Below are 6,514 nucleotides of genomic sequence, written 5' to 3' on the forward strand. Positions count from 1 at the left end.
TATATATATATATATATATATATATATATGCATATCTATATATATATTTACATTACATACAAATGTGTGTGTATGCACGTGTGTGTGTGATTGTGTGAGTGCAGGTGCAGATGTGACTGTGTGGCAAGAAGTTCGGTCCCCAACCACATGGTTCCGGATTCAGTCTCACTGCGTGACACTTTCGCCAGGTGTCTTCTATAGTCTCGGACTGACCAAAGCCTTGTGGGTGGATTTGATAGACGGGAACTGAAAGAAGCTGGTCATGTGTGTGTGTGTGTGTGTGTGTGTGTGTGTGTGTGTGTGTGTGTGTGTGTGTGTGTGTGTGTGTGTGTGTGTGTATGTGTGTGTGTGTGTGTGTGTGTTTATTTGTTTACGTGTATGAGCATGACCGTATCACATCTGTCCATATATGTGACTGGTTGTTTAAACTGTCTAAACCAGTATCCATAAATGAAATATTGTAGGAGAATGACGTTTCGTGTTTTACGAATCTATCAACAAGCTGAAATATATCCTCTAAACCAAGATTAGGGTGTAAACCTTATTTCTTTATTCTCTATTCAGATGCGGAAGTAGCGTGTGTATGTGTGTGAGTGTGCATGTGTGTGTGTGTGCACGGGTGTGCATTTATGTTTGTGTGTGTGCATGTGTGTGCATTTCTGTTTGTGTGTGTGCATGTGTGTGTGAATGTATACACACATATACACACTGTGCATATATATATGTGTATGTATGTATGTATGTATACACACACACACACACACAAACATATACATATATATAAGCACAAATGCTCACACTCACACACATAATTAGATTTATGTATGGCCATAGAAGTAATATATGTATGTTATAAAGTTATGCACATATACACACACACGCGCACGCACACAATCATGTCTCCTTAAGGAAATATTCATAAATACAGTAGCAGTATTTTGCCTATCTTCCGTGCATGTGACTAGTGGGCAATATAATTTAGTTCTGATTTTTAATCGTCAACAATATTCGATCGGATTTATGGCAATTTATGTGTTTTGAATCCAAAAATGAAATCAGTTTTACTTGATACACCCTAATTATTGAAATTTTGGATTCTCTTCAAATAATTTTGCTCCAATACAATACAGTACCGTGCAAAAGACATCGGCCCATTTTAAACTATTGTTAATTTCTACTAATTACCAACTTAAAAGTGGATGTTTTGCATTGCGTGTTTTACAGATTAAATATTGGCCCTGTTTGAATCATTTCCATACCTAATCATTATATTTTGTAACGGGGGTTCTGAATGAGAGAGTAAAATGCAAGACGACTACCAAAAATGACCGTCCAAAATTTTTCAGGCATCTCACATAAATCAGTCTAGGTACAGTGTTTTAAAACGGGAAAATTTTATAATGAAAATTTATTGCATAGTGTTCATTTCAAAAATGCTGCAAGCTGGTAGAATTGTTAGTACACCGGGCGAAATGCTTAATGGTATTTCGTCTGCCATTACGTTCTGAGTTCGAAGTCCACCGAGGTCGACTTTGCCTTTCGTCCTTTCGGGGCGGATCAATTAAGTACCAGTTTCGTTTTGGGGTCGATCTAATCGACTGACTCCTTCCCCCAAAATTCGGGCCTTGTGCCTAGAGTAGAAAAGAATATTCATTTCAAGAAGTTACTGTACGTTGTTAATATTTTGTGTGGCTTCTCTTACGTTCAATGGGAAGAGATGCGTAGAAATCCTTCACCATCTTCACAAATATGAGATACCATTCTCTGTTTCTGAACTCCCACAACCCTTTAAGACTGCGTGGATTCTTCTGGCGAACTTTCTTCTTTAGTTCTGTCTATATTTGCTTGATGATATTTAAGTCAGGGCTCTGAACTGGCCAAACTTTTAATACGGTAACACCTTCATCAGCCAAACTCTATTGTGTTGCACGCTATCTGTGGCATGGAGCTCCGTCATGCTGAAAAATCTCACATTCATTCAAGTCTGGTATCAAATTGTCCTCTGGCAACTAGATGTATTTAGCACTATTCAAGTTACCGTCAATTTTAGGCAACTTTCTTGAACCATCACTTTTTATGTATCCCCAAAACATCAGACTCTTAATACCAAAATTCACTGAGTTTCGTCGTGTGACGCGGGTCATTTCGCTTTTTAATAAGCGAGAATTTATCAGGCCTCCAGGAAAGCGAAATGACCCACGTTACACAACGAAAACGGTGAAGTTTTGTAGTAAGAGTCTAATGCTTTGGAGATATATAAAAAGTCTTTTCTCAGCTGCATTGAAGTAATTATACAATCTAAGGGAAGCCACAAGTAATATTAACAACGTACAGCAACTTCTTCAAATGAACATTATGTAATAAATTTTCATTATAGACATTTTTCTGTTTTAAATCACTGTATCTAGACTGGTTTACGTGGGGTGGCCGAAAACTTTTGCACGGCTATTTTCGGTGGTTGTCTCATATCTCCCCCCCCCCCACTACCCATTCAGAAAGCCTACTACAAAATATAATGATTAGGTATGGAAATGATTCCAACAGGGCCAATATTTAATCTGTAAAAAAACGCAATGCGAAACATCCAATTATAAGATGGCAATTAGGAGAAATTTACAATAGTTTAAAGTGGCCAAAGATCTTTGCACGGTACTGTATAGGAGGATTATTCCTAATAAGATTAAAATATAGGTTAGGCGTTAATGTAAGTCACTCATAATACTTGGATAATCGGTAACCCGGTCAGATAAGCATGTTCATCTGAAAATGCCATATTTGATGACACCGCTGAATCACTGAAGTTTACCGACTTATATGTTGATATATACAACAGTGCTTTCATCTAAATAACTTGTTTAATTTTCCATTTAAATCATTTTTATTGTAAACGTAACTTTAAAATCATCTGTTCGATGAAACAATTGATTTTAAAATTATTTTTCGTGGCATATAGAATTAAATGAGTTCAATGCGAACAGCTTCTTTGAACAAACAAAATGCAGCAAACTTGCTACGTCTTTGACGAATATACTAAAGTATAGAAATAATATCACTGATTTTTTGTAAAAGAAGCATATCTTTCCTGTTTTGGAGTAACGTTTAAAGATCAGGATAAATAGTGGATTCCCCACAATTCATGCCAAGCCTGTGTGGGGATCCTTTGGCAATAGAAGAACAAAGAGAAAAGTAAATCTTCGAAATACCTGTTTTGAAATAGTTGGAACAAAACAAGGACATTAGGTAAAAAGTCATATGGACAGCGAACATCATTAACAAATCACCAATTCAAAGAGAAATCATCATTCTTCCCTCTCTCCATGTCGATCTGGTGGAGCAATTTGCTAAAGATTTGGACAAAATTTATTTGTACTTACGTACTGAAAATCACAAAATGGAATATTTATATTTGCTCACTCATCATAGATTCCACTTTACCGAAATGTGTAAATTATGTTGAAGATTCTTCTTAGTGTACTTTTCTCATAGTTATTAAAAGTTCCTTGAGTAATCAAAAGACAGGTGATTATGAATGATTGTAGAAAGGATGATCAATTATTTTTTAAAAACAGGCTGCATATATGAACTTAGATGTACTCTTTCTCCATTGCCACCTAGGCAGATCTTCACAGGATACTGATTTCAGTGAGGAACAAAGGAAAGATTTAGTATATAAATGTGAAAGAGAATGTGTATCATGACAGATGGTATGGAAACATTTCTGGAATCATCAGTGTCACTGTGAGGCTATAAATTGCAAAAAATAAAATCATATAAACAGATTTTTTAAAGATTGATCGATATATTTTAATATAGTTAATTATCCAATACCGCTGTGAGTGGAATCGCTGCAAATGGAGTGGAATCTTCAGAGGAAGAATTCCCATTAAGAAAATGTCTCGGCCCGACAGTACATGACTCTATAAGAGAACTGGGCCTACCTAAGTTATGAGGCCTAGGTAACCTCCTTCTCTTTTGAAATGCTACTTTATCTGGAAATCGGAACATTCGGGTGATCTTATTTGCTCGACATGTATATCGCTCAGTCACGAAGACCACTGCAACAACTTCCGTTACAGATCTTGTGCTGCAATGTGGTACACGTTTGCTTTGGTAAATAATGGGAACATATTCTGATGCTTTATTATAAAATTAAAGTGCATTTTTGCCAACACTTAATATGAAATAAATTAGATGAACTACAGCAAAAAATCAGTTGAGAAACGACATGTAAAAATGGCCGGAGCTCACTTGCCTCCTTGGTCTGCACACCCCTCGAGTTCAGCAGACTTCGCCTAAAGCTTCGAGGTTCTCGACAGGCCTTCACGGCAAACGTAGCGGCGAAATGTCAGCGAAGACCCAATCGTACTTCAGTCTGCCAAGCAATCCTCTACTTTAGTGTTTCTCAGGATCCACGACTGAGACGTAGAAGTTGGATTTGGGATCCCGTCGATAGTCTACCGAGAACTAAAACAAATCGTAGTACCGGCTTACAGGTAGTTAACTATCTCTTAAGAACATTATACCATTATCTTCTGAGGAAACTGCTACTTTTTCGATCACCACAAACAACACACACACATACACATATATATATATATATATATATAAGCAAATGAATAAATACAAAAGTTCAATAAATGAATAAATTTAGCAGATGGTGATGATATATACAACGAAACATATACATAAATAAATAATAAATTATTAGCTTCAGAAGTTGTTACAATAAATAAGGTTAGTACTTTATAAGTAGAACTTGATAATATGTCTGTTACTGACACTGGACGTATAAATATAAAAATAAAATCAGAAAATTTAAAAGAAGTAAAATGACCTGAGTAAGTTTCACAGAGAGATTTGTCAAATTTGCTAAGCTCTTAAATATCTTCACAGATTTCCACACCCTTACATTGCAATATGAGCTAAAGTGTGCAAGATTTTATCAACTGTACTAATTCAATTTCGGAAAATATAAAATAATAAAAAGAATACATCAAACTATTTGTTTCAATGTACGTACGGAATTCAATGGGATTTCATGTCCGTCTCAATGTTTGTATGCACTTATGTACAGATGTGTGCGTGTGTGAGTGTGTGTGTGTGTGTTTGTGTTCGTGTATGTATGCATTACTATTTCTATATATACATATATATACGTTATATGCGTATTGATTGCATTCTATTATATAGTATAATTCACATGATACAATGTGAACGGCATTGTGAGAATTGGCATTTGTATATTCTTAATGTGTTTACATATGTATCGTATACATATACATGTCTACATAAGACGAAAGAATAAGCACACATATACACAAGTCATATAGGTATTCATATATTTTCTTATACTTGTGTACTTGTGCGCATTCGTGATATATATATGTGTGTGTGTGTGTGTGTGTGTGTGTGTGTGTGTGTGTGTGTGTGTGTGTGTGTGTGTGTGTGTGTGTGTGTGTGTGTGTGTGTATCTACACAAAAACACACTCATACGTACATAAATACATACATATATATATGTGTGTGTGTGTATGTATGTATGCATATATGTACGTATATACACAGGTACAAAATGTCTTTGTTTATTTTGTAGTACTAAAACATAAAAGTGCTTATTACACTCTTGTGTTACAATTTTTTTAAAGTTTAATCTTTTTTCAATCTGCTTATGTGTACAATCAAATACCAAGCCAATATAACAGAATATTGTTTGGAATGGTATATCTACTCTGGTTTAACTTATATGTGACATATCTATGCAAATATATATATATATATATATATATATACACCGTCTCACAGATATTCTCACACTCAAACATATAAGTACATGCATGCGTGCACGCGAGCACGCACACACACATACACACACACACACGCACATGGGTCTTTCGTAAATATACTCGCATAACTTTGCGTGGTATGTGTATTTTTGCCTCTTTTGGCAAATTAGGATGCCGTGCATAAAGGACATAATGTTTTTTATATGTTCAGAGATAGAGATAGATTTGATTACTTTCCTCGTTTATTAGAAATTGCTTCCCCATTTCCTGACAAAGATTGAATGGTAAACGTATCGCTATTAACATCCATTTGTATCTGTATTTAAGTATAAAGATTACTCAAACTAAGAGATAAAGCGTGTTATAACATTCTTGCTTACAAAGGGTCACTCTGGAAGATTATCAAATCGCATTGCTAATTCTGATGACGATTTTCTCGTGGAGTTATGTAAAAGAATTATAGCATAAGTCTGATGGCTGAACATTTTCTTTTAATTTTGGTCAAAGTCACGTAGAATTTTAGCCAAAACGGTATTTATGTTAGACTGAGAAATATTATACATAACTACACTTCGGGAATAATACATAGAAAATCAGATGTTATGTTGCACACGCAGTATGATGGTCTGTTCTCTGTGTTTCGTTGTATATATCATCAACATTTGGTGAATTTATGCATTTATTGAATAATGTATATATTCATTTGTTTATATATATATATATATATATAT

The sequence above is a fragment of the Octopus bimaculoides genome, chromosome 16, assembly GCF_001194135.2.
Source record: "Octopus bimaculoides isolate UCB-OBI-ISO-001 chromosome 16, ASM119413v2, whole genome shotgun sequence".
Lineage (NCBI taxonomy): Eukaryota > Metazoa > Mollusca > Cephalopoda > Octopoda > Octopodidae > Octopus > Octopus bimaculoides.